Genomic DNA, 20,611 nt, shown 5'->3' on the forward strand with positions numbered 1-20,611 from the left:
TGTTTTGGGGGTTTCATCTAATCTCCTCTACCTCCAAATCCAAGGTGTTAAAAATAGATATAAAGACCAGCTTAATATTTGAACTTTACCTTGAAGGCTAATAACAAAATAATGGAGTTCATGACCCAAGTCACCAAATCCCCATCATCCCAGGGCAATCTCAAGAAATGCAGAAGGTGTGACGTGGTGGAGCCACAGACCACACACCAAAGCCAGCCAGTACTTTCTTGTTTACTCTTTATAATGAGAAGTTCATTGTTTTAGGGCACAGAGATCAAGACGACGGCATAGATTCATAGCAAACCTCGAAGTTTCATTTAAAATTTCAATAACTGCCCATTAGTAAGCCTCTCATATGGTAGGTTCCTGTGGAAGGTCTTGTTCTTTGGCTGCTGAAAAGCTATTCCCCACTCCCTTTCTCCTGACATCCCTTCTACAGATGCTTAAAAGCCAAACAGTTGCTTTTGTAGCTTTTTGTCTAACAAGGGATGGTGATAGGATAGCAGAGATAATCAGAATTCTGCTGGGTGTTTCTAGGTGAGCTTGCTGTCCCCATAACAAGGGATAGATGTCCAGCAGGACCTTTCTCCTTTCCCCCTCATTCCTGTCTTGAATGCAGGCATGATGTCAGGATCTTTAACACTTATGTGGCCACCAGGAGGCCACAAACATAAAGAAAAGGCCAAGAAACTTTCAGGGATGCACTCCACTGGATGAAGGCCAGCAACTTCCTCCATCTAGACTTTTAATATACATTTAAAATATATATTTAAAAAACGTTTATTTGTTTAAGATGCTGTAGATTGGGTTTTACGTTGCTTGCAGTCAAAGCATCCCTAGCTGATCGAGTGCTTCACATACATCATTTATAATTCCCACAACACTCCGGAAGGTAGCCATCATTGTCCCTATTTTATAAATGAGGAAACGGAGGCACAGAGTCTTAATTACTTGTCTGAGGCTACACAGTGGTCTCATCACTTTACTAGCATTTCCAATTTTTAAAATAGGTGTCATTTACTGGCTAGATATGAATGTTTCCCGCACTTAACGGCATTCTCCCACTCTGTGTGTGTGTGTGTGTGTGTGTGTGTGTGTGTGTCTGTGTATGTGTGTGTGCGTTGTATTCTTCCCACTAGGAAAGTTTGGCTCTAGTCTGATTCTACTACAACCTGCTTTCCAGGCTGCTCCTCATTCGGTTTCCTGTCCTGTAGAATGATGGGTTGGATTAAAGCTCAAAAATCTCTTCCAGCTCTAAAGTTCTATGACGCCATCGTGTCCTCATAAGATTGTGGGCTTCACAACACTACGGATTCTGTCTTTTATTTGTTTGTTTTCAAGCCCACATTGCTTTGCCTGTGGCAGATATGCAGTAATTATATTACGTATGGTTTAATTAAATTCCAATCTAAGGATGTATAAAAGAACCCTCAAGTACCATGGGGAAATATTAATTCAAGCTCATAAAACAGACATTGGAAATAATATTCCTTAGAAGAAATATACCATACAAGTGCAAGATTCATTAATCTACTCAAGGAATGTTTGTTACATATCTCTTATGTGTCTGGTCTCTTTTTTTTTTTAATTAATTTATTTATTTTTGGCTGTGTTGGGTCTTCATTGCTGTGCACGGGCTTTCTCTAGTTGTGGAGAGCAGGGGCTACTTTTCCTTGTGGTGCATGGGCTTCTCATTGCAGTGGCTTCTCTTGTTGCAGAGCATGGGCTCTAGGCATGCCGGCTTCAGTAGTTGTGGCATGCAGGCTCAGTAGTTGTGGCTCACAGGCTGTAGAGTGCAAGCTCAGTAGTTGTGGCACACGGGCTTAGTTGCTCCGCGGCATGTGGGATCTTCCTGGTCCAGGGCCCGAACCCATGTCCCCCTGCATTGGCAGGCGGATTATTAACCACTGCACCATCAGGGAAGTCCTGTGTCTGGTCTCTTATGAACATGGGGCTGGTTGTGATTTTATGAGAAGTTGGCATTACAGTTGGGGGATGTACATGAGGAGTTACAGTACAGCACAGCAAGTGTGATGATTCAAGGACATCTAGGAGAAGATTTCAGACCCAGGCAATCCAGCCTGGTGAAATGCGGAAAAGCTCCATGGTGGGACCGATCGGCTGAGCTAAGTTTTGGAGGATGATGATAGACATCAACAGCAAACAAGAAGAGATGGGGCGGGAATGACTCTGGCTGAGGAAACATGTCCAAATCCGTTCAGACACATAAGAACATGTCTTGAGAACTGCAGACTTGGTCTGTATGGCTGGAGTATAGGACATGGATGGAGTTGGGGAAGAGGCTAAAGAACTAAGATGGGGCCTGGTAATACAGGGCAGTATAACCATGCCGAGGGGGATGGATTTATTTTGGCAGGCAATGTGGTGCCAGGGATGTGATCAGATTTGAAACGTTAGAAAGATGGTCGTGTAATGTGAATTTGTAATATGGTCAATGTCATGCACAGTAGCCTCTTTTTTATTCCATATCCATAATATGATTGATATTCATATGGTCTATGAATAAGAGTGATAGAAGGGTGGTGAGAAGACCCAAGGGTAGAATATTTCAAGGTTCCACGGATAAGATGATGAGCATTTAAACTAAGGCATGGAAATGGGGATGGAAAAGAATAGATAGTCATAAGTTATGTCAAGGAGGTAGAAAGATAATACTTTTGATGAATTAAATGATGGTGGGGCTGGGGGCATGGTGACCAAGAGTGTAGCACTGAGGAACCAAGCACAGGGAGGAAGTTTTGTGAAGCCAGATGATGATATTTGCTTTGGACACATCTAGAATGCCATGCAGTGTCTGAGGGCAAGATGTTCAGTAGAACACTGGACAAATATGGGTCTGGTGCTTAGACTATAGGGAATCATGAGCATGTAACACAGTGATTCTCAACCCTTTGAAAACCAACATCTTCTTTATATAACATATAATAATGCCCCTGCAATTCATAGATAATACACACATATAGTGAATTTTTTAAGAATCCAAGTAACACTAAGTAAAGGAGAAATAAAAGGAAATTAGTTTATTTTTTAAATGGAAATTTAATATTTACATACTTAGGCATGGCTACGTTTACAGTAAATAGTTAAAGGTTAGCCCCTGCAGACCGGTTCATTTGTTCATTCATTTAACTATTCTTCACTAAGTGCTTCTAGGTTATCAGTACAATTTTAGGCACTGGGAGAACAGCAGTGAAACAAAAGAGATACAGTCTCTGCTCTCATGGAATTTATATTCTCTAACGGGGCAAGACAGACAACAAACAAATAAATAAGGAAATAATAATGCGATTTCTTATGGTGATAAGAGCTATGAGAAAATAACATAAGACTGTTGGGATAAAGAGTGATTTGTAGTGAGGGAGGCTACTTCAGATGGTAAAGTCAGGAAAAGTCTCTCTGAGATATTAAGGATATGAAAGAGGTAGCCAGGTGGAGGAATCAGCAATATCCTAAGATGGAGAAAAGTTGTCTGTGTCTGAGGACCAGAAAGAAGGCCAGTGTAGCAGGAGTGTAGTGTTTTAAGATGAAACCACAGGAGTATGCACAGGTCATGTAACCTAGGGCCTTGAAGGTCAACCTAGGAAGTTGAAGTTTTGTTCTAAGTGCCATACAAAACCATTGGAAATTTTTGATCAGAGATGTAACGTGATCCGCTTTACATTTTTTTTTTTTAATTTTTTCTTTTTTTTTTTAATTAATTAATTAATTTATTTATTTTTGCTGTATTGGGTCTTCGCTTCTGTGCGAGGGCTTTCTCTAGTTGCGGCAAGCGGGGGCCACTCTTCATCACCGTGCGCGGGCTTCTCACTATCGCGGCCTCTCTTGCTGCGGAGCACAGGCTCCAGACGCGCAGGCTCAGTAGTTGTGGCTCACGGGCCTAGTTGCTCCGTGGCATGTGGGATCTTCCCAGACCAGGGCTCGAACCCATGTCCCCTGCATTGGAAGGCAGACTCTCAACCGCTGCGCCACCAGGGAAGCCCCGCTTTACATTTTTTAAAGTACAGTCTGGAGACTTCCAATTATGACAGCATGGCAGACTAGATGTCCTAAATGAAATCTAATCTGATTAAAATGTGAAATGAATCTCTCCTATTAAAAACAACTAAAAATTCTGGATAATTTTGTATGTTTAACACTTTCAAGATCTTGCAAATAAGTAAGGAATTTGCAGATGCCAAAATGAAATGATACCAGGAATCCTAGTTGGTACATGCCTGAAACTGGCTTTTATCCTAAGGGTGTTTGCAACTTTGGTGAACTTTAATCTCTGTTTTGATCGATGCTCAGGGCACAGAGAAGGAGATGAAGTCTAGGGTCCACCCAGGCTGGGAGTGTTATAGGGAACCCCTATGTAAAGTTCAGATCCCCAAAGGCTGGATCTTAAAGAGTGAACAAGAAATAAAACCACACTGCAGAAGGAGAAAGCAGGCACTCCCAATACATTGTTACTGGGAGTATAAAGTAGTATAACAATTTTGGAAGATGGTCTGGCTGTTTCTTATAAAACCTAGTATAATCCTACCCTATAACCCAGCAATTCTACTCCTGAGGTTTTTACCCAACAGAAATGAAAATATATGTCCAAAAATTGACTTGTATGTAAATGTTCATAGAAGCTTTATTTATAATAGCCCCAAACTCTAAATAGGCCAAGTGTTCATTAACCCAAGAATGGATAAACAAATTGTGGTGTATGTATATGATAGAATACTAACTAGCAATAAAAAGGAACAGACTAGTGATACATTTAACAACATGAATAAATCTCAAGAACATTATGCTAAGTGAAAGAAGATTCACACAAAAAGAACACAGTTGATTCTATTTATATGAAATTCTAGAACAAGCTAAACTTACCTAAGGAGGAAAAAATCTGTACAATTGATATCGCTAGAGTTGGAGATAGGGGACATGGACTGACTTTAAAGAGGCATGAGAAAACATTCCAGCATTATGTTAATGTTCTATATCTTATAGGATTAAAGCTTATAAAACAGAAAAATTAAAATTTGTGCATTTCATTTCATTTAAATTTTATGGATGTATATACACACACACATATATATACCCACACACATATATATATACACATATAAATATATATTTCTGTTTGATAATAAAAACAACAACAGATCACTCTTGCTATTTTGTGGTGAATGTGAATGGACCAAAAGGGTCAAGGGAAACCAGCTAGGAGGCTATTGCAGTGAATCAAGTGAAGCATGATGAGAACTTAGCCTAGAGTAACAGCAATGGAGGTCAGGGAAAGTGGTTGAATTCATGATTTATTTTGGAGCTGGAGCCAATGTGAAATTGGATACATCAGTTGAAGAAAAGATAGGAAATAAGAATGACTGCTAATATTTTAGTCTGTATTATTAGGTGGATAGAGGTGTCATTAACTGAGAAGAGGAAGATTAGGAAAGGAAAAATTTGATGGGGGAACACAAAAATTCTCTTTTCTGACCATTTCAGTTTTGATAGCTATTTGATATTAAAAGTGAAGATACCAAGTAGATAGATAGTATAATAATCTGGAGGAGAGGTCAGGGCTTGAGATATAAATTAGGGAGTCTGAGTATATAGGTGATATATTTCATCATTTGTAATATTAAAATATATGAAATGCTTAAATGCATATAACAGTTAGCTAGTTATATAAATAGTGGTATTCATAGTAGAATATCATGCAGCCTAACAAGGGTGTAGGTTCACATAGGCTGATACTAAAGATGTTCAGGATATATTGTTAAATTTATTTATTTATTTATTTGTTTGTTTGTTTGTTATTGAAGTATAGTTGATTTACAGTATTGTGTTAATTTCTGTTGTACATATTCTTAAATTTTAAAAGCAAATGGCACATGTATCATATAATTTGTATTAAAAAATCACATATAAATGTTTGTGCATGAATAGAAAATTTCTGGAAGATACATAAGCAGGTGTCAACAGTGGTTACTTGTCCGGAGATGAAGTAGAGGCATGATATGGGGATGGTGGATTTTGCTTATCCCTTTTTATTATTTCAAATTTTACCTCGAATATGTATTTTATAAATAAATATCAAGTAAATACCTAGGTGGTGATTGTGGTGGTATTGTTTTTTCCAAAGGGGCTTCTGGTTATGAGAGAAAGAGAACCAAATTAGGAAAATGAAAACCTAATTTCTTCACTGACTCTTGTGATGTCATGGGACCAGTCATCTCTTCTACGTAGGCTTTAATTTTCTCATCAGTAAAGCATCATCATTAAGCAAACAGCTCTCTGCATTCAAAGTCCCGTCTAAGCTAATTTTGCCTTATGCTACATTCAATTCAGGCTTAATTATTTACACCACACACCAACACATGGACTCAAATACTCTGCTTTACATCAATCTGATCCAATCTATCCAAATCTATTCAATTCATCCAGTCTTAATCAATCCATCCAGTACTATTGATATTTAATTCAACAGGGCATCTACTCTGTCCCAGGCACTGTGTAAGTGACAAGACAATAACAGACAGCCCTAATCTTGACAGAGTCCCTGGTCTAGTCGAGGGACTAGAGCCATGTAAACAGTTATAACACCCTCTGTAATAATAGAGCATAAAGAAATTCTGGAGGTGAAACAGAGGAAGCAGTGATGAACTCTATCTGGGAAGACTGGGGGAGGTTCCTTTGGTAGATTGTATTACAGTTTACCAACATCCATTTGCCCTTCCTGAGAGAAGATTCTACTTTCCCAAGCCACTGAAGTCATGCTTGGCCAAGAGACATGCTCTGCCAATGGAGTATGAGAAGTGATACGTATCTCATTCATTCAAAAGTTTAAGAAGAGTTTGTGCTTTCTGTAATCTTTTCCCTCTGTCACCAGCCACATTCTAGATAGTCTCTGCCAGGGTATCCTGGGTCCTGGAGTGAAGATGACATGAAACAGCATGGCAGCCAAACACAGTGGACTTGTGGCTTGACTGAGATTCAAACTCTGTTATCATAAGCCACTGAGATTTGGGGATCTGTTCACAATGCGCACCTTTCAGGGCTGATCAATGATGTTGGTCTGAGTCTTCCATACAAAGAAATTCAAGGCAATAATTTACTAAAATATCAGGGGTCAGGAGCACCAAAACCATATCATTCATGAGCAAAGCAACCCAAGATAGGTCCTAGGAAGGAGAGCACATTACCTTGATGTAGTTCACCTTTGTTTCAGAGATGAACACATTTGTCTCTCAGTGAGTGATGATGAAACAATTTCTGTCATATTATCCTTTTAATTTAGTTGCCACAATTGCAAAACTACACTTATGCATAAATTAGACATATTATAAACAAACACTGTCCCTGACTTCAAGGTGGCTCTATCCGAAAAGGGTAAGTCAAACACTCAACTTTATACAGAGACCCGATAAGCTATAAGTAAAGGCAGTTTTTTTTCCTATTGTTCAGCCTTTTGTAGTGAGAGTGGAAGAATCTGTTCCTTGGTCCAGACGGCTCTTTTGAATTTTCTAAAAAGATAGCCCTAGTGTCTAATAGGAAGTAGATGATGTGGAAGTGGAATGGTATTTTGGGAGCAAAGACCTTAGCTAAGATATCAGGTTTGGGGGCTCTTGGAACACTTTTCAGCAGCATCACTTGAATGACAACCAAAACATTTCATTAGGAATCTCATGACTTTTTCTTTTTTTCTTTCCTCTCCTGTTTGTTCATGAAGCTGAATATATTTTTTCCAGATAGAAAATGAGATAATTCTGAATATTGGCATATTTTTGAAGAGATACAGTGCTTTAAATTCATGGCCGTTAACCTTAGTAGGCCTTGAGAGCTGCTTGTTAGTCCTACTCTGTTTCTCACCATAATCCCATTCTCCTAGACTTTTATCTTAGATCTTCACCTCCCTCCTCAAAACACCAAGTTTTGGTGCTTGTGCTGCTTAAATTCTGGGGGCATGGAAGACCAAAAATAAACAAGCAAGCAAATATACTTATAGGTGATAAAGGTAATAACAAAAAATAAAGAAGGAAAAGGGTTAGAGTAGGATAGATATAGGTAGAAAGTGGGGTGGTAGTTTTTTTTTTTTTTTGGCCTCACCATGTGGCACACAGGATCTTAGTTCGCCCACCCGAGATGGAACCTCCACTCCCTGCAGTGGAAGTGCAGAGTCTTAACCACTGTACCGCCATTGAGGTACCAGGTGGTGTTTTTGATTGGCAAGACTGGGAAGCTTCTCTGATAAGATGACATTTAAACAGAGAACAAGAGTATGGGAGGTAAGCCATGTGGGCATTTGTAGGAAGATCATTCTGGGCACAGGGAACCACATGTGCAAAGGCCCTGGGGCAGGAGTGTGCTTGGTGTGTTCAAGGAAGACAGTGAAGCTAGAGTGGAGAATGTGAGGGGGAGAGTGGCAGGAGAGGAGGTCAGGGAGGTGGCAGGGAGCAACCAGAACACACAGAACCTTTCAGACCATTCTTACCTTCACTGTCCTCACTCTTAGCAAATGACGTTACCTTTTTTTCTTTTTTTTAATATTTATTTATTTATTTTCTTTATTTTTTTGGCTGCGTTGGGTCTTAGTTGTGACACGCAGGGTCTTTGGTTGCGGCACGTATGGGCTCTTCATTGTGGCACGTGGGCTTCTCTCAAGTTATGGTGTGCAGGTTTTTCTCTCTCTCGTTGAGGTGCACCGGACCAGTGGTTGTGGCACACGGGCGGGCTTAGTTGGCCCCGCAGCATGTGGGATCTTGGTTCCCCAACAAGGGATCAAACCTGTGTCCCCTGCATTGGAAGGCAGATTCTTTACCACTGGACCACCAGGGAAGTCCTGACGTTACTTCTTATTGCATTGAAAAAATCGAACCAATCAAAAGAGAACTTTTACCTCATCACCCCACCTACCACCCTACCTGCATCTGTACCCTTACAATTCGTCTTCTCTCCTCTGACCATGGAGGACTGCTCACACTCCAGCCTCATCATTTGAACGCTAGGTCACCCCCTCTGCCTGTCAGTGACATTGCTCCTGTAGTGGTCCACTCTCCTGCATCATTAATATTTTCTCTCTACGGGATAAATTTTTCATTGCTATAATCTTCTACCTTAAAACATCCTCCTTTGATCCCTGCTCATTCTGTTTCTCTTAACAGGAAAATGTTCTCCGTCTTTCTTGTCTGTACTTACCGTCTCGATTCCTTTTATCTCGTTCATTCCTGAACCTGGTACCAGCCAACTTTTGCTCCCCACCCTTCTCAAAATCTTTCTTATCAAGCTCACCAGTAACTTCCATGTTGCCAAATCCATTGTTCATCCATTGCTCATTTCCAAATTTTTATCTTTCTTAGCCGATCCACAGCACTTAACACAGTCGATTACTTCCTCCTTCTTAAGGCATTTTCTCCACGCCATCTCTTAATTTTCTTTAGCAGCTGCTCCTCTCACTCTCCTTTCCCGGAACTTCCTTTTCTTCCTCACCTCTAAGTGTTGGGACAGGACCATGGGGCTCAGCCCTCAGCCCACTCCTCATTACCATCAAAACGCATGCCATAGGTGATCTTATCCAGGTCCATGATTTAAATACATTTTTATCTTTATGACTTATGCATAATTGTTAGAATAGCTAGATTTTTCTGCAAAATACCCTCAAGTCTCAGTGCTCTAGGAAAATAAAGATTTGCTTCTCTTTCACTCTAAGTGTCCATCATGAGTCAGCAGGGGTATCTGTTAATTGTGGTCACTCAGAGATCCAGGCTGACACATATGTCCACAATCACCTAGGCAGGAAAAGCAGACATGGTGAACTCTCAAAGCCTCTGCCTGAAATGACAGAATCATTTCTGTTCTCATTTCATTGGCTGTATCAAGTCACATGGCTATGCCTAACTTCAAGGGGGCAGGAAATACAGTCACATCATGGACCTAGAAGAAGCAAACCAGAAATACTGGTCAATAGCTCTAATGATGACAACAATTCTCACAGTTTTATCTCAGACCCCGTCATCTCTGCTAAACTCTAGATTAGTGTATCAAACTGCCTGCTTGACATCTTGATACTTAATAGACAACTGAAACTTAGTATATCTAAATCAAAATTCTTGATTTGTCTCTTGCCTTCACCTCATATTACCAATTTTGTCCTTGCTTTGACTCTGCCTTTTTGGTAAGTACTCGTTCCATCTTACCTGCTACTCAGGCCAAAACCTTGGAGTCATCTTTGACTACTTTCTGTTTCCCAAACCTCACACTGTTTCTATCTGCAAATACTATTGACTCTTAACTGAAATATATACAGCATTTGACCTCTTCTCACCTTATTATGACCATCTAGTGCAAACTGCTATCATCTCTTGTGTGGACAACTGTGATAGCCTACTAACTGGTCTCCCTGGTTCCCTGTTTGCCTCCCGATAGTCTATCCTTCATACAGAAGGTAGAGTAATCCTCCTGAAACTTCGCTATATTTGACCTTCCCGGGCTCAGAACCTGTCAGTGGCTCCCTATCTCACCCGCAGTAAAATCCAAAGTCACCATGGTCTATAAAGTTGTACAATGTTCAGGCTGCTCCCTGCCACCTTCCTGACCTCCTCTCCTGCCACTCTCCCCCTTGCTTTCTCCACTCTAGCTGCGCTTTCTTCCTTGCTCAACACACCAAGCACACTCCTACCGCAGTGCCTTTGCACATGCGGTTCCCTGTACCTTGAATGATCTTCCTACAAATGCTCCCATGGCTTACTCCCTTACATCCCTTGTTCCTGGTTTAAATGTTATCTTATCAGAGAAACTGATAAGATGTCACTACCCCCCTTCCCACCTCTATTGCTCTCAATCCCTTTTCCTTTTTTCTCCTTTGTCATTACTTTTTCACCTACTGGAATAGCGTATTTACTTGTTTGTTTATTTTTGGTCTCCCTTCCTCCCAGAATGTAAGTTCTATGAGTATCAAAGCTGTATGTTTTTCTACTTTCATGTCCCCAGTGCCTAAAACAATGCCTAGCACATATTAAACAATAAATATTTGTCAAATGAATAATTGAGAAAAGCAATTAAAACGTCTAACCTTTATTGAATGCTTACTCCTTGCCTTTCTCAATGCTTTACATTATTGTACTTTATGAGGCGTCATCCCCCTCTTACCAAGGGGGAAATAGAGACTTAGAGAGGGTATGTAACTTGCCTAAGGCCACTCAGCTGGCATGTGGTGGAGCCCAGTCTCAGTCCCAGCTCAGTCTGCCTCCAAATCCGAGCTCCTGATGACCTTGTCCTGCCATGATTTTGGCAAACTCCCTAGTGAGCAATCTATTAATGCACTCTTAAATTAGAATCTAAAAGTAAGGAAGGATTAATAATTAAATGCTACCATAAAGAAGAACTAGACATATCTAGAAGATTATGAGCTCTAAATGGAATGAAAAATAGATTTGGGAATTCTGTTGATTTTCAGTCTTCCATATTGGGTCTAAAACCAGGCAGATAACATTTTTATACTTAAACAGTGACCTGATATAAAGCCTAAGGCCCCAAAATAACTCGGTGCCCTTGACCAGTCTTGAAGGGACAAACAAACAAGCAAACCTCTGGTCAAGTTTCTCTCCTCCCTCCCTCCCTCCCTTCCTTCGTTCCTTCCTTTCTCTCTTTCTCTTTCCTTCCTTTTCTCTTTCTATTGCGGTATAATTGACACATTGGTCAAATGTGTTTCTGACCAGCCTTTGACCCTAACAAATTAGGCTGGCAGAAATGACTGTTGTATGCTGAATGCATCTTCTAAAATTGCTTCTGATCTCAGCTATCTGTTGGTGTCACTGGAAAGTTCAGAGAGCGCTGCGTCACTCTGAGCATATTCGGTTTCCCTGGAAGGAGGGCATCATTGGCTCTGTCTTTTACAAACAACAACATTTCTTATTAATAGGGTTCTTTCTCTACAGGGCCATGGATTATTGATGGATCTCACTGTTAGGCGAGGCCCCCGTTGCCCCAGACAAATATGACACAGCTTTTCGGCCTCACTTCAGCAGGCCCAGACGTCGCCTCCAGCAGCCCACATGTGTACCTGCCTTAGGCAATGTGAGGGTGGCTCTTGTTCAAGCTACATCTCAGAGGAAAAGCAGCTTTCTCCTGGCTGAGTGAATAGAGAGAGGAGAAGGGAGGGATGCTGGTGTTGTCATCTCCCTGCACAGACACTATCCTGGGTGCCTCTCAAGTTGACCAGAAAGCTCTCACTGGACCCTGAATCTTTTTTTTTTTTTTCAATTTTAATATACTTAACCTGCTATTTTATTTTACTTTGTAAATTGAAGCAAAGGGACCCATAATCTTAATTGTAACCTATTGGCACCAAATACCTTCTGTTCAAGCTCTTTCTCATATCTTTCTTCTCTTAGTGTAGGCATTTTAATACATGTAAAAATGCACTGAAACATGCAAAGGGCTAGAAGCTCTATTGTAAGATAAAGTAGTCACCAAAGGAATGCTTTTAAAATTATTTTTCCTATCTCCTTTTCATACATGCTTTAAGAGCTGCCCTGGTAGGAGGGGCCTGAACTAAAATCATAGTGTCACCGTAACTGGAAGAAAGGAACTCCTGAAGTTACCTAGCCAAATTCTTTACAGATGAGGAAACAGGAGACAAAGAAGTAAGGGACTTACCCAAGCACATAATGGTGATACCTGGTGGGACATGGATTAAACTTGTCGCCCTTGACCTCCCACTCCATCGTCCTTCTAAATGTACAGGCTACTGGCTTCCTCTGGATGTAGGTTCCGGCCATTTAGTGTCATGGTTCACTCTGTGCTCTCCAGATCTGGCTATTTTTCCTCCGGTGCATATCCCAACTCTAGGAATTTGGACTCACATCCTAACATCTGGCTAGTTGGTTATCAGATTTAGAAAAAATGTCAGTCTCCTAAAAAGTTGGGTGATAAATTATATCTAATAACTATTTAACATACCCTACTGACATCTGAATGTCTATTTTGTTATTAAAACTAGTAACCTCTTATACAGCTATACCTCAGGGCTCCACCACTCATAACACAGCACACCAATTCCTACATTTCAAACATGAGCAACTATAGCCGCAGAAAGGAGAAGAGAACTTATTACTTACAAATTAGGTATTAGCATGAAAAAGACATTAAAGGCAAATGAACTTACCTTGAAAAAAAGAAACTTTATTAATATGGCAGTTTTAAAGATGGCACCAAATACTTTTTATTCCTCCCATCAAGAGCTGGGGTCTAAGTCCCCTGCCACTGAGTCTAGGTTGGCCTTAGTGACTCACTTAGAATCCACAGAATGTGGCACAAGCAATGCTATGTAACTTGTTGGGCTGGGCCAAGAAAGGTCATGCAGCTTTCAGCTTGTTCACTGGAGTTCTGAGCTGTTGTGCAGAAAATCAGACAGCCCTGAGACTGCCATGCTGGAGCTGCCGTCTTGGAAGTGATCCTCCAGGGCCCAGCTGTTTGGGCCACTATGCATTCCAGACACCTTGGCCATTCTAATCATGCCTGCTGATGGAGTGCAGACACTGTATAGCAGAGAAGGGCTGGCCCCTCTGTGCCCTTTCTGAACTTCTGACCACAGGACAGCAAACATGAACAAATAGCTGTTTTTGATTTTGCATCCCTAGGTTTTGGGGTGGTCTGTTACACTGCAATAGACGCTGGAACAGTTAAACAGTTCAATGTCTCTCTTTGTTCAGAGTTACAATTCTTCACCCTATGGTGACATTATTTTTATTTTCCCACCCTTAGAGAATACTTTGCATCATTCTTTGATGCACTTGCATGTTCCCATAGTCTTTTTACAGCTTTTATGCTTGGATTCATGTCTGCGTTAACTGACATCTCCTCTGTGTCTGAAGAATCTATAAACACCTACTAGCTATATCTAACTTAACATAACTGAAATCACGAAAATGATTACAATTTTATGGTTACCATTGCAAATAATTCCTCTGGAATAAATATAAGAAAGATAACTGATCTATAAAACAGTGAACATTTTAATTTTAAGAAACCAATTCCCACCATTTTAGTTACTCCTTCTTTATTCTATAAAAGATTTTTAAAAAGTCATTTATTCAAAGATTGCATAAAAATTAATAATGTCAAGGGAATGTTAGCTGCCATATATTGGCTATTACACAGAAGAAAAATTCCAGAAAGATGCAGTATATTTAACATGGCTTATACATAGAAAATGCCCAGTGATGTCCAATAAAGATTAAAATTTTAGTGTTGACATCACTGTAACAGAAAAGGAAAATGGACAAAAAAAGAATAAGAGTGACTCTGGAAATGAAAAATAATTACAACTTTAGTTTTTAAACAGTAATTTGTAGAATCCACTGCCTATATCACTCGTCTGCCCCGGGCCTATGAAGTGCTGAGCCGGTGACGTTTGGAACTGCAGGATCTCAAATATGACACCAATTCACCGTTTAGAGTTATAGAGCTTCTACCCTTCAGCGCAAACTATTTCTATCAGGATCCAAACTTTTATCTAATTAGCAATAGCTGGAAAGGGTTTGCCCTTTGCAACTGGGAGATGTGCATGTGAGTGTGTGTGTGTGTGTGTGTGTGTGTGTGTGTGTGTGTGTTCAACCATTCTTTCTGGCAGATTATAATCAATGCAGGTTTCTATCAAATACATTCAGAGATGGCAACTGATCTGATTGAGAAGACAGTCAAAATGAGTAAATCCAGTTCGAATGGACCTTGCTTGTTGATTTTCCCCTCATCTCAAGAACCTGGACTTAATTAGGTATCCAAAAAGTTCCCATTTACTTCAAAGCATAGTGGGTATGTATTTCTGTACAAGCAAGAGATTTACCTTCGATATTGGTTGATATCATTCTTCGGAATAATACTCTTAATAGCACACTAGCAACACAAAGATAGTTTAACAGATTGCTCAAATTTCCGAGATTAATATAGAAGAGAGCAATATTGGCCAACCCCACAGAGAACCAGGGGATTACCCAGGACATCTTACTTTTGGAGCATTTCTTGAGTGGGAATAAATGAGTGACAGCTGCTGAGCCAGAAGCTCCTAGCTGTGCCTAGCAGTGTGGCATCCCCAAAGTTTTCAGAGGTCCTCAAGCCCTTATTACACAATTTTTTTTAAAAGACCCTCAAACTAAAATTATATTTTTTCTCTTAATCACTCAGAATCCATCATGTTAAGAAAATCTGGTAACCCCACAGAACCACTAAAGTTCTCTCAAAAGAATTACCCTGAGGCATGACAATCACATTGATTACAAAAGCTTAGAATCAACTACAGGTATTGGTGATAGGCAAGTGAAACCAAAGAGTTTCCAATACGAAGTGAAATTAGTCACCAGCTTGTAGCATTTACCTTTCTGTACACAGTGGGGATGCCAGTAAACATTTTATCCAACCGAGAGGGTGTTACATAAGCTCGGTGAGTCTGCTGCCGCAGAGAATGTGCATTTCTAAGGGGAGAAATCTCTTGTTTTGGACAATTAAGTGCCCTGTGGTTCTCTCTGGCATTTCCTGTGCAAGCCTCTTAAGTGTCTCATCCTTGCAGAAATGCATGAGTTGATTCATGCAGTGCACAGGTTGTAGGAATGCTGAGATGATTTTTTTTCTTCATAGATTTCAGGGCTAATTTTGCAAATGCATTTTTATAATGGTTATGTTCCCTCCCCACATCGGCGTGCTGAAATGTCTCACTCTGAGAGAACCGAGAGACAACTACTGTGCCAGAAGTGGCAGCTGGGAAAGATTAAAAAAATATCAGATAAAGGAAGCAAGGGCTGAAAGGTAAGACAGACAGCTGGGAGATTTAAGGGACGCGGCTTCTAAGCAGCTGAAAGAGACAGCAGTCCAGAGCGAGAATGTGTGCAAGATAAGAGGTTTTGTGCAATCTGAAGAAATATGCCAAAGATGATAAGAAATGCAGCTGTTATGAAAGTGTGAATTACCAAGATTCCCGGTATGCCCAGGACATAAAGCCATTCCACATGTGTGCTTGAGGGGCAAGCACAGGGACTTCTTTCACTGGTCAGTCTCACTCCTTAAACTCTTCAAGTGAAGACCCTGTGTGTACTTCCCACTCAGCCCTTCCCAAGCTGCTATGGCTCCTGGTTCCGGTGCTATTTCTTCTTCAAGTTCTCCTTTCCTCCTTAATCTTTTCTTAACTGGCATTGAGACAGTCAATCTCACTACTCAAGCTCATTCATGGCAGATGACTTGAATCATACACCTTTAGTAACTATTCCCTACATTTAAATCCCATGTTATTAAGATTGGCAATATTAAAAGTTTATAATTATTTGGCACTCTTGGACATATACTCATTCAATTTTATATTTTATTACAATAATAAATCACAGTATAACACTTTTCCCAAAAAAGCACAAGAGGATGGAGGTCAAGATGACTAGTCATTATAACCCTTAGTATTGTGACTACCTAAATGTTGACAACAGAAATTAAATTCAGAAAATGAGCACAGAGGCATTTGTGCTATGCTATCTTTCTGTATATCTTTATATATTTTTAAGCGTTTTAATCATGTGAATAACTTGCCTTGGAGTCCTTAAATTTGGTTTTGAAGGGTCTATAGAATTGAAGTCATGATTGTTAAACTTGCCTTAGAATTTCTGAGACAATTCCTAGTGACGCAGAAAGAGACCGCTAAAATAATCCAGTGGCAGTTAGTCTTTGGCATCATCCAGACTTGGGTTTCAACTTACAGTTCTACCACCTTCAGTTATGACTTTAGGCAAACTACATTAGCCTCCACGTCAAGTGAAGATAATAATGCCAAGTCTATAGTGAGGCTGTGAGGATTTAAGATAATGTATGCAGTTACTTACAATTGCCAAGATATGGAAGCAACCTAAGTGGCCATCAACAGATGAATGGATAAAGAAGATGTATATATATACAATGGAATGCTACTCAGCCATAAAAAAGAATGAAATAATGCCAACATGGATGGACTTGGAGGGCATCATGCTAAGTGAAATAAATCAGACAGAGAAAGACAAATACTGTGTGATATCACTTATACCTGGGATCTAAAAAAAATACAACAAACTAGTGAGTAAAACAAAAAAGAAGCAGACACATAGATAAGAGAACAAACTAGTGGGTACCAGTGGGGAGAGGGAAGAGGGGAAAAGCAAGATAGGGGTAGGAGAGTAAGAGGTACAAACTATTCTGTATAAAATCAGCTACAAGGATATATTGTACAACATGGGGAATAAAGTCAATATTTTATAATAGCTATAAATGGAGTAAAACTTTTAAAAATTGTGAATCATTATATTGTACATCTGTAACATATAATATTGTACGGCAACTATACTTCAATTAAAAAGAAAAAGAAAAAAATAATGTAGTCTGGCATAAGTGGATGCCCAGTAAATGGTAGCCAAAATCTAGACATTTAAAGTAAAGAAGTGTACAATGGTAATAGAGAGAAAAGTGTTCAATTTGATGTTGACTATTATCAGTATTCCTTTTCTGATACAGATCTATCAGTATTTCTTTTCTGACACAGAATGACTCTTTGAAAGTGGCAGCAGGGGCTGCAGGGAAAGCACCAATCAAAGGATCTGTGAGGTAAGATTTTGTGTGTGTGTGTTAGTTTCTGCTTTATAACAAAGTGAATCAAAGCTATACATATACTTATATCCCCATATCTCCTCCCTCTTGCTTCTCCCTCCCACCCTCCCTATCCCACCCCTCTAGGTGGTCACAAAGCACCGAGCTGATCTCCCTGTGCTATGAGGCTGCTTCCCACTAGATATCTATTTTACATTTGGTAGTGTATATATGTCCATGCCACTCTCTCACTTCGTCCCAGCTTACCCTTTCCCCTCCCTGTGTCCTCAAGTCCATTCTCTACGTCTGCATCTTTATTCCTGTCCTGCCCCTAGGTTCATCAGAACCATTTTTTTTTTTTTTTTTTTTTAGATTCCACATATATGTGTTAGCATACGGTATTTGTTTTTCTCTTTCTGACTTACTTCACTCTGTATGACAGACTCTAGGTCCATCCACCTCACTACAAATAACTCAGTTTCGTTTCTTTTTATGGCTGAGTAATATTCCATTGTATATGTGTGCCACACCTTCTTTATCCATTCATCTGTCGATGGACACTTAGGTTGCTTCCATGTCCTGGCTACTGTAAATAGTGCTGCAATGAACATTGTGGTACATGACTCTTTTTGAATTATGGTTTTCCCAGGGTATATGCCCAGTAGTGGGATTGCTGGGTCATATGGTAGTTCTACTTTTAGTTTTTCAAGGAACCTCCATACTGTTCTCCATAGTGGCTGTATCAACTTACATTCCCACCAACAGTGCAAGAGGCTTCCCTTTTCTCCACACCCTCTCCAGCATTTATTGTTTGTAGGTTTTTTGATGATGGCCATTCTGACTGGTGTGAGGTGATACCCTATTGTGGTTTTGATTTGCATTTCTCTAATGATTAGTGATGTTGAGCATCCTTTCATGTGTTTGTTGGCCATCTGTATATCTTCTTTGGAGAAATGTCTATTTAGGTCTTCTGCCCATTTTTGGATTGGGTTGTTTGTTTTTTTGATATTGAGCTGCATGAGCTGCTTGTATATTTTGGAGATTAATCCTTTGTCAGTTGCTTCATTTGCAAATATTTTCTCCCATTCTGAGGGTCGTCTTTTTGTCGTTTATGGTTTCCTTTGTTGTGCAAAAGCCTTTAAGTTTCATTAGGTCCCATTTGTTTATTTTTGTTTTTATTTCCATTTCTCTAGGAGGTGGGTCAAAAAGGATCTCGCTGTGATTTATGTCATAGAGTGTTCTGCCTATGTTTTCCTCTAGGAGTTTTATAGTGTCCAGTCTTACATTTAGGTCTTTAATCCATTTTGAGTTTATTTTTGTGTATGGTGTTAGGGAGTGTTCTAATTTCATTCTTTTACATGTAGCTGTCCAGTTTTCTCAGCACCACTTATTGAAGAGACTGTCTTGAGGTAAGATTTTGTACTTAAAATCCCCCTCTGAGTTGTCCTGGGACTTCAGGCACTTGCTTCAACTTCCCGCTTGGTCAGTTACACTCTCCCAGTGTATTATCTTTCCATCGGGCATTGGTTTATGCCAAGCACGTTGCTGATCACGATCAATGATAAGCATATGGAGTGTTTTTAATTAATTAATTAATTAATTTAACTGAGGTACAGTTGATTGCAATATTATATGTTTCAGGTGTATAACACAGTGTTTCACAATTTTAAAAGATTCTACTCCATTTATAGTTACTATAAAATATTGGCTGTATTTCCTGTGCTGGGCAATATATCCTGTAGCTTATTTATTTTATACATAGTAGTTTGTACCTCTTAAACGATTATTCCTATGTTGCCCCTTCCCCTTCCCCTCTCCCCATTGGTAATAACCACTAGTTTGTTCTCTATGTGGAGTGTTTTAAAAATATTATTGATGAAGTAGCAATAGTGCAGAAAATCGGCATTACATTTTTTAATATGGTTGTCTACTGATAAGCAGGTATAGAAAGTACAGTTAGATGTCAGGCTAAAGGTCAGAAGAGTGGATTCAATTGTAATTAGGAATGAATCAAACATGTTCAGAGCAACACTGAAAGCTTCCTCAGCCCCCTGGAATCTTCTACCCCCATTCTTCTCAGAATTCATACCTACGTGCAGGAATTTTGCCTCCACTAATTCAGTGGTCACTTGCTCATATGTCACAGGAGATTGAGGACAGGTGCTAAGGAACCCAGGGGAAGCGCATAGGGTTCACTAGAAAGAACAGGGTCAGGAAGCAGTGTGTTGAGGTGGTGGGCACAGAGGATGCGGTTTCAGGCCACCCCAACTTGAAATCCCGGTTCTGCACCACGCTGAATTTGTGGCTTTGGGCAGGCTGCTTACTGCTCAATGGGGATACCATTGCTTACCTTATGTTTAATGAGGATTACGTACAAGCACCTGGTACACGGTGTGTGGTTAGTGGTGCAGGCCGCTTCCCTCGCATCCCTTTGCAAACTTTCTGTTATTTCTCCAAAGGCCCATCAATAGGAGCGACCAGCATCGCATCGAGGCAGAAGCAGCAAAGCATGTGCAAACACCGATGTGAAGAGCTCACCTTTCTCAGCCACAAATGACCTTTTGATACGTAGAAGGAAAGTATGCTGGTTAGCAAGGTAAGTACATTTTCTTTAATCCTCCTCCTCTCTTTTCTGACTCGCTTGTCTGCTTAAAATGGAAAGTGAGGATAGATCAATGAATTCCACTGTTCCTTATCCCTGGAGGCCCAAGGGCCCTGATGAAGCTCTATCTGATCCTACCAAAGGCACCATAATTGTCTGTTTCTACCAGCTTTCAGTTACAAAAAATATACTCCTTTTTCTTAAACATCTAAACCTTGCAAGCATAGTTCAAAAATTCAGCTGTTGTCCTGTCTTTTAACTAGAAAACTAGATATCTAATTCGTGTCCTTTAAATGACCCCCCACCCCCTCACCCCCAGATGAAGTCTCCTGCCACCCAGCCAGCCCCTCTCCCACTCTTCCTCACAGCAGACCCCTTAGTGGCAAGTCCTCACCTCATGCGATCCGGCCCACGTGACTCCCACTC

The 20,611-nt window shown here is 40.2% G+C and overlaps 1 long non-coding RNA gene across 1 annotated transcript; it reads right to left on the reverse strand.

Annotated features, from left to right (window-relative positions):
* Nucleotides 1–4,006: 4,006 nt before the first annotated feature.
* Nucleotides 4,007–20,562, reverse strand: LOC309607183. The gene is made up of 3 exons (XR_014232304.1): nucleotides 19,934–20,562; nucleotides 9,283–9,924; nucleotides 4,007–8,787 (listed from the first exon to the last, which is right to left on the reverse strand). It is a non-coding gene; the product is annotated as an uncharacterized lncRNA (long non-coding RNA).
* Between the last annotated feature and the right edge of the window lie 49 nt (nucleotides 20,563–20,611).

This window comes from Balaenoptera borealis (genome assembly GCF_965194805.1).
Source record: "Balaenoptera borealis genome assembly, chromosome: 12".
Taxonomy (NCBI): Eukaryota; Metazoa; Chordata; class Mammalia; order Artiodactyla; family Balaenopteridae; genus Balaenoptera; species Balaenoptera borealis.